Consider the following 11,660-nt stretch of genomic DNA (forward strand, 5'->3'; position numbering starts at 1 on the left):
CCACAGGTTGAGAACCCATGACTTGGAGGCTTCCCTTGACTCCCAAATCAAACCAAGCCCATGGCTACACCAATCCCGGAGTGCCTTACAATAATGCCAGCCTTTTCTGAAAGTCTCCGAAGATAAAAATGATTGAAGTATTTAAGCCCAAGCCAAACCGAGGCTTGTGAACATTTCTTGGGACTAACTTCAACTAGGCGTGCTGTTGTTATTGCTGTTTGAGCCGCCATCAAATTGATCTGACTCAGAGTCCCCGGCTGGCAGCGTAGCTCTGCCCAAACTGTTTTCTGACTGCGGTCTTTACTGGAGTAGATTGTCACATCCTGGGACCCCTTGTGTGAGGCAAACTGCTCCCCTTTCCGTGAGTAGCCTCCCACTTAACCATCTCACCACCAGGAGCCATTTATGTATGAGGGGGTACCCCCAAAACAGAACTGCGTTGGGCGGATGGGAGTGTGAGCAAACATGAAAATTGTGTTGTTTTAGGTCACCAAGGTCTGGGGCTGTTGTTACCTCCGAAATTGTTTAAAGATGGTAGAATGATTAGAACTAATAGTGCACATTTTTCCCAGTAGGCAAGCACGGAGCAACTCGCTCTGAGTTAGTGCCCCCGGTGACGTCACTTAGGAAGGTTCTCTCTGGTCACGGTGAACTTTGTCCTAAAATCAGTTTTGCTCAAACCTCATTTTTTGTGATGGCCAAATTAAAAGAACAGCTTGAGGCTGTGGAATTTTGCTTCCTGTTTCAGGGAAAATGCTGCAGAAACTGTGATGTTGTGATGTTGAACACAGCTTACAAGGACAGCACTATGGGAAGAACTCAAGTGTAGGAGTGGTTTTCTGGTGTCAAAAAAGGTGAAATGTCGACTGATGACAAACCTCGTTCTGAATATCCATCAACTTCCCAAGTGGATGAAAATGTCAATTTGTAGTGCATTTGGAGTTCGTTCCACCAGGTCAGACTGCTAATCAAGCTTTCTATTTCAGAGGTTCTGAAAAGATTGTGCGACAGTGTGTGACCAAAAAAAAAAAAGGCCTGGTTTGTGGCAGGCAGGGGACTGGTTTTGCCACCACGACAATGCACCTGCTCATGCAGCCATCTCAGTGCATCAGTGTTTGGTAAAAAACAGCATGCCTCTCCTGCTCCTGCTCCTTGCTCACCTGACCTCCCTCTATGAGACTTCTGTTTGTTTCCACGAATAAAGAGAGACGTGAAAGGACAGGGATTGGTCAACATAGAGGGGTGAGGAAGAAAACGAGAGAGGTGCTGGCAGTCATCTGTGTCAGTCTGCATAGACAAGAGAAACAATTCAGAGTCACTCATATGTGTATTTAAAAAGGGGTTATAAACAAGAACAATTGAATATTGAGAAAACATCCCAGCCCAGTCCAGATCACCATCCAAACAGATGAGTTTGAAAAATTGTTTTCAAGAATGGAATCACAGATTTGACAAATGTAGTAAGTGTAATGGAGAGTACTTTGAAGGTGATAAGGTGGTTTTATTTAAAAGTTTAAGTACATAGTTTTTTGGGAAAAAATCCATTTTGGGGAGTACCCCATAGTATATAGGTCATATATATGCAATGCAAGCAAAAGTAGGGATCTGGGGGACTAGGGACAGATCGAGGTAATACCATTTGCTTGCAGTGAAACCGTGCGAGGAGTACAAGAGAAGGGTCATGGAAACCAGGATCCCAGCAGTGGGTCATGTGCTCTGAAGTCGGGACAATGGATGATGGTCATTCCTTCTTAGCTACGGAACCATCGGCCTTCCGCTACTGCGTCAAACGGAACTATTCTTTGGCAAGAGACTATGCATGCCTGGCTAGAATGAGAAGTAGTCAGGGATATTGATCCCATCTCACTTGTAGAAATTGCTCTCTGTCCATGACAATTGCATGTGATCTGTGTATATGTGGGTACATGTGTGTGTGTGTATGCCTCTACCACACAACCACACACCAGGAATTTCTGAGACTATGCAAACCAACAGAAAAGAGATTTGCAAACCATGAAAATCTCTCCATTTATCGTTTAGGCAAAAATTGACAAAGAACCACCTTTGATTCTGCTCCCTTATGCTACCTTAAAAATAAATTCTAGAGGAGAAAATGCAGAACATCGTGTCTTCAAATTCTCATGGATTGCCATCATTCCTGGAGCCATGGAGGCTGGGTGAACCCCTGAAACCACTGCCCTGAGATCATCCTTAACCTTTCACCAGAAAGATGCCCTGAAACCACCTTAAAACCAAGCAGTGGTTTGGCTGAACTTGTGACGCTCCTGCCTTGAGCATGAGGCTTTTTAAAGAACTATCTATTGGCGGCAGCAACTAGAAAGATAGGAGAGGAACCTTGCGGAGGAGGAGGGTGTAAGTTGATATGAATGGGTAGGAACTGCTCAGAAAAGAAGGGGGAGAATAGTTGTACAACTCACAGAATGGAATCACCCTCAGTGAACTATCCACAGGCAGAAACTGCCGATGGGTGTGTGTTCTGCCCTGTATATCCTCAGCAACTACTAAATATGGAGTTTTTTTTTACATAAGTAAGTACAACACATACACACTCTCATCCCAGGGACCTGGGGAGAATGGTAAGATGCCAATTTGATGTGTTAGGAAAAGAAGGGATGGCATGGCTGTCCCTTTGAAGCCGGGTGAGGCTTGGGAACAGCCCACGTATATTCGAAAGAACAGCCCCTTCTGTGAACTCAGGAAAGGGACAAACACTTCCTGGACACAGGTTTGTGACGACTTCAAACGCATCTACCCAATTTGGCTGCCAGTTCATGGCACTCTGGGAATGGTAACTTCATATTTCTTTTCCCGAGTTCCTTAACCGCACGTCTATAGCGTTACTGTAATATATTTTTATGTTTTTTCTCTCTTCTTGTTGTGCCCGGCCTCTGCTGACACAGCCCTTGCTCCTACTTCACTTCTTTCTCTCCCCGCTCTGACCTTTTTGGGAACTCAGCCTTGGCTCATGCTGGTTTGATCTCTCTTCTCGCTCTCTCTCTCTTCTCTTTTCTCTCTTCTCTCTCTCTCTCTCTCTCTCTCTCTCTCTCTCTCTCTCTCTCTCTCTCTCTCTCTCTCTCTCTCTCTCTCCATGCACATGTGTTTTAAGTACAGTCAGGTGCTTCCTCTGAGCCTCATTCTGGTCCCCAAGTCTTCATAGCGTTCATGAGCTTGGAACTCAGATGGCAAACCTCATGCTATGGAAGTTCAACCCACAGCCTTTTAGATTTCGCTGAGGACTACAAATCACAGGGTCCCTTTTCTTTTAATTAATCATCTCAGAGAACAACGTGGATTCGTTGTTGTTGACTGCCAGTAAGAGAATCCGGTAGCTATTGTCTAGGGATCTATAAAAGGCACTATCTTGGGCAGAGGCTGCATATCTCGGACAATCACCCCACTAAATGCGGAGGGCCCATCCAAGCAAGGGAGAGCCTTGTCATTCTCACCTGAATGGCAAAGGAAGTGATTGGGTGGGAAACTTTGATTGGGAGAGCAAACTTTGCAGTGAACCTGACAACCCCTCTCCGGATACTTAGGTAAAACCTCAGGAAGGATTTGAAAACTCCTGAAGGTTACGGTGTCCAGCTCACAGGATGCGGTGGCTCGCGGGTCAAATGTCACCTTGTGTGTGGGAGCCCCATGTTAGGCTCCCCTAGTCAAGCAGAGTCACCACCCCCCTCTCTGAGGAGGCTTGTAGGTTCCTGTGCTGCTGAGCTGGTTTCAGCGGAGCTTTCAGATGCAGACAGACTGCAAAGAACGGCCCGGTGAATTACTTCCCCAAACCAGCCGATGGAAACGCTCTGGGTCACATGGTCCATCCCATTGTGCATGGGTGTGCCGAGAGCCGACCCCTCACACGGAACTCCGAATAACGTTCCCGGCACAGTGTTATCCATCTCCCGCCAAGAAATAACACACTATTCGCAGGAAGCTTTTCTGGAATCCTAAATTACACCCACTGGTCAGCTGTTAGGCTGCTTGCATTGAACACCATCAGAGGCCACATGGAATTGTGGCTAGAGATGCAGCGGCAGCCCTCCCGGCCTTACTGCCACATGCTGCCTCTGTCACTTTGAGCATGATTTAACCTCTCTAAGCTTCGGTTTCTGTCGGTATTCAATAAAACACCCACACCAAACTCTCTGCTGTAGGGTTGATTCTGACACAGAGAAACCCTGTAGAACAGAACAGGACTGACCCAGCGAGTCTCCCAGAGTATAACTGTTTGTGGAAGTAGAACACCTCCTCTTTCTCCCTCGGAGCAGCTGGTGGTTTCAAACTTCTAACCTTGTGACTAGCAGTCCAATGAATAACCTGCCATGCTACCAGGGTTGCTGTTAAATAAAATGAGAGTAACAATATTTCATATGGTGTTCATGGTACGATACAAGTAAAACACTGAGAGGAGAAACTGTTCTAACAGAAAAAGCATATAATAAATGTTAGCAATTGTGATAGTCTGGGTTAACTAGAGAAACAAACCCAGAGACGCTCATATGTGTATAATAGAGAACTTTATATCAAAGAGTAATTGTATATTAAAGAAACACCCAGCCCGGTCCAGATCAAGTCCATAAGTGTGATATTAGCCCATATGTCCGATACCAGTCTGTAAATTCCTCTTCAGATTCACCCAACACATGCAATGATCCTGAATACAGGAAGATCACAGGCCAGTGGGTGGAAAGTCTTGTGGATCCAGTGGTGGTGGAAGCATCTCAGCGCTGGCGTGGGTCTCCATGTGGCTCCTTCAGCTCCAGGGCTCTGGCTGCATCAACGTAGCTCCATGTGACTTTTCAATAGGAATGTCTCACAGGGAGAGTGTGGGTCTGGCCTCCAGTGAGCTATCTATCTCTGTAGCACCTCCCAATGAGGTTGTCAAATTGCAACCTGATTGACAGGCCAAACTTCACCCCTTCACTCTTAATAGTCTCAAGTGATACCAGATGATGTAACTACCACAGTGATAATGCTGATGATCATCTCCCTTCCAAAGCAGCCTTCTCTCTTAGTACTTCCATTTTCACCAGCCATTCCGAATAGCATCATGTAATTCCTAAAACAGCCCCTCTGACAGAAGCCCCGCCACTAATAGGAGATGCGCAGAAATGGGTTTAATATTCCGAGTGCTGTCACCTGCCCCTAATTCCGCACGAACACCGCACACCTGGACCTCATCATTGTATCCGTGCTGCCTACAGTTGCTTTTGGCAGCCGAGCCACATCCCTGGGCCTCTATCAGTCTTATAGACATCTAGAACTCCCAGATCTTTCTCACACAAGCTGCTGTCAAGCCACGGCTTTCCAACCTGTGCTTATGTAATGCATTCTGGGGGCATGCATACATTTACATCTTTTAAATAAAATCCTTGCTTGGGGAACTTCATTCCAGCCCACGGCAATGCATTTGTATTCTGGTACTATCCCATCTTTCCTAATTTGAAGTCATGCATAAAATTTAATAAATGTGCTGTATTTAATTAAAATGATTCATTTTTTTAATTATCCAGAGAGCTCCAAAGACAGAGTCTAGAGGGTACGCGTAGAGAACTCCTTCACATAAAGTATCCCTCCAGCAAGTGTGACTTGTGACTCTACATGATGCTATGTAACATCCCTGCATTTCACCACCTTGTTCGTAAAGGTGTCATCCTAAAATCAATTCGTGAATATTTTTTTTTCTATTTCAGTTCCTTGTGGGGGAACAAAACAGTTGATCTGGAATGATTTCTTCTTAGAGCAAGAATGGAAGTAGCTTCCCATACAGAAATCACAGACGGTGGGGCTAGATGCTCCCTGCCCTGTCCTGGAGCTCAGGACGTGGCCATGTGGACTTATCCGGTGCTTTCTGCAGCTTCCAACAAGGCCCTGGCCAGGGGTGAGATGATATAAGCCCTTCACCTCCGAAAGTAAAGAGAAATCGTTTTTTTTTTATCTAGACATTAATAAACCGTATGATGGAAGGGAACCTAAACTAGAAGCAGCTCGGACCAGGGAGCTTGGTCTTCTGCATGCGACAACCAAGTCCCATGAAAGTCTCTTCGTCTTTTCGATCAGAGTGTAGTTGGAGTTAGTGTGTGAAACACAGAGCTCAGGGCAAACACTTCCAGCCATGTCACCACACACGCAACAGTTATCTGCCGTGATTTTCCAGAGACCACGTCTGAATCGGCAGCCCTCAACAGCCTCAGAAGTGCGTGACTACTGAAGGGTCGGCACATGACCCCTAGGGGCGCTGTAACTCCGTCCCAAAGCAACGAAGAGGATCCGGGTCTGGCTGTTTGACTCAGGGAACTTGCAAGGTTATCCCGCAATGGAGAAAAGGTTGCCGTTGTCCCGGAGTTCGTTGTGCTTGGATCCACAATCAATGCTCATGGAAGCAGCAAGGCAAGCGATCAAAAGATGTGTAGCATTGGGTAAATCTGTTGCACAAGACCTTTTGAGGATATGTATAAATATGCATAAATAATAATACATACATATATAATATGTTAAGGGTGTGGCCATGTGGACTTGTCTAAAGAAAAAGAGGAGCTGATATCAAAGGGCAAAAATATAATGTTTAAAAATTAAAAAATTAATGCAAAACCAGGAAAAAAGATAATGTTTAGAAATTGTTGGTGCCAAAAATGGTACAAGCCTGCTTGATCTAATGGATATATGGATTCCTATAATTATATGTAAGAGCCCCCAATAAAATGATGTATTAAATTGTTTTAAGAGAGTATAGAAAAGCCAGGATGTTGCTTTGAGAACTGAGGTGCGCCTGACCCAAACCGTGGAATTTTGACTCATCCGTGTGTGAAAGTTGGACATTGAATAAAAACAACCAGGGTGAATAAGCAAATGTGTTGAAGAATACTGATGGAGCCTGGCTGTCAGAATATATAGCGTATGGGGTGTTAAAGGCTTGAATGTAAACAAGCAGCCATCTAGCTGAGAAGAAACAAAGCCCACATGGAAGAACACCAGTCTGTGTGATTACGAGGTGCTGAAGGGATCAGGTATCAGGAACCAAAGAACAAAAAATCATATCATTGTGAATGAGTGCGGAGTGGGGACCCAAAGCCCATTGTAGGCCACTGGACAACTGGAAGGGTCTTGGGGAGGAGATGAGCCAGTCAGGGTGCAGTGTAGTAACGATGAAATATACAACTTTCCTCTAGTTCCTAAATGCTTCCTCCCTTACCCCCCACGCCCTCATTATCATGATCCCAATTCTACCATACAAATCTGGCTAGACCAGAAGATGTACACTGGTACAGATAGGAACTGGAAACACAGGGAATCCAGGACAGAAGAATCCTTCGGGATCAGTGGTGAGAGTGGTGATACCAGGAGGGTGGAGGGAGGGTGGGGTAGAGAGGGGGAACCGATTACAAGGATCTACATATAACCTCCTCCCTAGGAGACGGGCAACAGTAATGTGGGTGAAGGGAGATGTCTGACAGTGTATGATATGACAAAACAATAATTCATAAATTATCAAGGGTTCATGAGGGAGGGGAGAGCGGGGAGGGAGAGGGGGAAATGAGGAGCTGATTCCAGGGGCTTACGTGGAGAGCAAATGTTTGGGGAATGATGAGGGTAATGAATGTACAAGTGTGCTTTATACAATTTATGTATGGATGGATTGTGATAAGAGTTGTATGAACCCCTAATAAAATGATTAAAAAGAGGAAGAAAGATGACCAAAGAAGGATGGGTGCATTTGAACTGGGGTGCTGGAAAGAAATGTTGAACGTACCATGGGCTGAAAGGACAGAGTGACCTATGGTGGAAGAAGTATGGCCAGAGTGCTCCTTGGAAGGCTAAGACAGTGAGACTTCATCTCACAGACTTTGGACACGTGTCAGGAGGGACCAGTCCCTGGAGAAGGACAACATGTTTGGTACAGTCCGGAGGAAGGGCTTCAAGGGGACGGACTGCCACCGTGGCTGCAACAATGGGCTCAGACACAGGAACCGTTGTGAGGATGGCGCCCGACCGGGCAGTGTTTCATTCTGTTGCATAGAAGGTCGTTATGAATCGGAACCGACCTGATGGCAATTATCAACAACAACATGCTGGCTGGGAAACAGGAAACACTGTTTGTTGTGCTTTGCCATTCCTCCTTTCCTAGTCAGCTGCTGCCAAAAGGGGGCTGCCTGTCATTAACCCGAGAAAGTTCTCCCTTGATCCTCACCGGCCCGCTCTCCTCACAGCTGCCACGCAGAAGGGAGAGGAAAAGAGGGAGGGGAGATCAGAGGAAGGAAAAGCAATTGCGACAAAGGGAAAGTGAGAGGCATGCCCATAGAGGGAATATAAAGATTGTATTTGAGTCTCTATCCAAACGCCCTCTTGGGGGAAACCAAGCATGCTCACAATGGACCACACTGGTGTTGAGAGCAGGAACAGCCAGAGGTCTAGTCATGGGTGTCAGAATGCCCCCTGGGCCTGGGTCTCCTCCTGGCAAAACAAAAGCTCTGGAGGTGCCCCCTAGAGGAGCTCTGCGAACCCCTCAGACTCTAACAGGTGCAGGCTCTGGAATGTTCCGCTCTGACAGAGCTGGCAGCTTGTGGAATCAGCAAGTTGCAGAAGCCGTGGTGAGCCGCCATGACCGTGGGCATTCAGATTGTCTGTACACACAGAACAGGCTGTAGCCACAGAGGGCCAGGGACTGTCTGCTCTAAGTGGAACTCCAGGAAATGACTGAGAAGTCGGCCTGCTAAAGAGATCCCCTGACAAGTGGAGGTGCGTTTCCCAGATCCCCCATCTCAGCAGCCAACACCTGAGAAAGTTAGATTTTTCTGGGTCTGCTCCCTCCTCTCACTGCCATTGATTCTATGCCAGCTCATAGCGACCCTATAGGCCAAGGTAGAGCTGTGCCTGTGGGTTTCGGAGTCTAACACTTCACGGGAGTAGAACGACCAGTCTTTCTCTCTTGGAGTGGCTGGTGCCTTGCAGTTAGCAGCCTAACACGTAAGCATTATGCCTCTGAAATACAGGCATACCTCAGCGATGCTGCAGGCTTGGCCCCAGACCACCTCAGCAAAGCAACATCACCGTCCAGAGTTACACGCATTGTTCTGTCTTCCCAGTGTGAGTGTGCAAGCTGGGCTTACACTGTCCGGTGGTCTGTTCAAGGAGCCCTGGGGGCACTATGGGTTAGGCATTGGGCTGTTGACCTAAGAATTTGGTGGTTCAAACACACACACCAGTCACCTGGCTGGAGGAAGATGAGACTGTTTGGCCCCATAAAGATTAACAGCCTCAAAAACCCTATGCAGGGTTCCTGTGAGTTAGAATCAATCCGGTGGCAGTGGGTTTGTTTGTGTCGGGGTGGGAAGAGCCTGTTCGGTGCAACAACATTATGAAAACTTTTGAAATGCCATGAGAATGATCAGATGTGGCACCGAGACGCCGCGTGACCACAGGCTGCAGGGGAAACGGCGCCGCTAGACTCGCTGGCCACAAGGTGTCCACAAACCTTCCATTGGCGACAGACACCATGCCTGGTGTCTGTGACATGCAGCCAAGCCAGGTGGGGTGTGCCTGTCACCCCACGTTTCAGACAAACCGTGGAAACCCTGAAGCCTTTCGTAGGAGCAGCGGAGCACAGGGCAGGAAGGGAAGGGCCGGCCGGGCAGGCCAGTTCTCCGCAGCCAGAGTCCGAGAGGAAGGAAAAGGCGGCAGGCATGGGAAACAGCGGGTTCCAGGCCAGGCTCTGTGTTGGGCTGTGCTCTAGCGCGCAGCCACCGTTCTCACCACGGAGATACAGGTCGAGGTTCCTACAGCAGCATCTCAGGCCCAGCTCTGTAAAGATGCCAGGCTGCATGCAAATGGGCTGGAAAGACCTTGGGAAGTTTTGCAAAAAAGTAAGACCAAGGGCAATGCAACTGCAAAAGAATTTTTTTTAAAAAAAAACCATTTCCACTGATGTCAATTCTAACTCACCGTGACCCTTTAGGAGAGAGGTGTCCAAGGCTGTAGATCTTTGCACACTAAACTGTCGCCTCTTGCTCCAGTAGAATGGGCTCAAACCACTGACCTTTGAAGCGTGCAGCTAAGCGTGCTTTAACTACTGTGCCACCAGGCCCTTCTGCCAAAATTATTAAGCATTTTTATGGTGGGAAGAAGGTAGTGAACAGTTCATAAATACAAACCTTTTCAAATGAAATAGGTTTACCTAAAGCCTACTGAATATCTGCAACTCAGCCTTGGGCCGTGCCTCTATAGCTTTAAAAGTCTGCTTTGGGACTGCTAACCTGAAGGTGAGGTGTTCGAAACCACGAGCTGCTCAGAAGGAGAAAGAGGAGGCTTTCTACTCCTGTAAAAGTTACCATCTGGGAAACTCACAAGGGCTGTTCTACTGTGCCTTGTAGGGTCAGTATGAGTCGGCAGGGAGTTTGGAAAGACACTGAGTCCCCAAGGAAAGATGCTCGAGGCTTCACCGCCATCAAGCGGCGCCAGGCGGTATTGCAGCATGGGACGGCTCTGGGATGCAGAGTACGACCCTCTTATATCTGACAATGACAGTGGGGGTGGGGACCGTTGCACTTTATTACATCATCACTCATTTAGTTCAAAGGACACCCCGTGTGTGTTCCCAGCTATCAGTCAGCTGACATCACCCAAGGACCAGGCTGGGCTAAATTGGCACATCATACATATTTCAGCAGCGCCCCGGGGAGATGCAGGTTTATAGAGAGAGATTTGAAAACCCCTTCTCAGATCATAAGGATTCTCAGATACCAAAACGCCCAGCCGGAGATTTCCCCATCTTCACAAAATAGCTTACCTGTGTGCATACGTGATGTGAGAACCCAGAGGACTAGAAAACTCGGTGAAGTGGTAGCCTACTTGTCCAAAGACAATGGAGACCTCTTTATTGCTTAGAAAACACCCCTCGCGCATACTATTTCCACATCCTCTCCGTGTTTGGGGGAGACTAGTGTGAGGATGCTGCCATTCCCTCCCTCCCCACCCCACATTGTCAAGAGTTCAGGAACTCCGCTATAGTTCCAATCCACCCAAAGGTGCCCTGGAAAGGCCGGGCAATCTACTTCCCCAAATCTGCATCTGAAAACCCTGTGGTGCACAGTTCCCGTGCTGCCATGCAGCTGCCAAGAGTCAGAACAGACTCGAAACAACTGACTTTGTTGGGTTTTGTGGGGTTGCCAGGTGGTGACTGGAAAACACAGGAGGGACGGGGGAGGGATACATATTTGGGGAGTGTGTGAAATCATGTTTTCTACTCTCAGCACACTTCACTTGGTTAGGACCTTTGGGGGAGAGCGGAATCCTCGTGAGAGGGACTCAAGTCATGACTTGTTAATTCCCCTTTTCAACACACACAGGCTACTGTGAGGACCAGGGCTGGTAGAGGATAAAAACTGTCAAGCAAACATTTGTGGAATGTTAAGTAGCCCTAACTCAGCACCTTATTAATTCACCCCAACCTCACCTCGTGCCTTAGCACTTCATCCCACACCGGTTTGTCCTTTTGATGAAAAATGGTGTCGGGCTCTTAGGAGGTAACATCCCTGACTCAGCTCGCAGATTTTTAAATGCCATTCCATTTCTGGGTACGGGGATCAAGATCATTGTTGTTGCTCCCTTTGAAAAGAAAGGTTTGCCATTGTCGGGCCCCACGGAGC

The sequence above is a fragment of the Tenrec ecaudatus genome, chromosome 6 (assembly GCF_050624435.1).
Source record: "Tenrec ecaudatus isolate mTenEca1 chromosome 6, mTenEca1.hap1, whole genome shotgun sequence".
NCBI classification, from domain to species: Eukaryota; Metazoa; Chordata; class Mammalia; order Afrosoricida; family Tenrecidae; genus Tenrec; species Tenrec ecaudatus.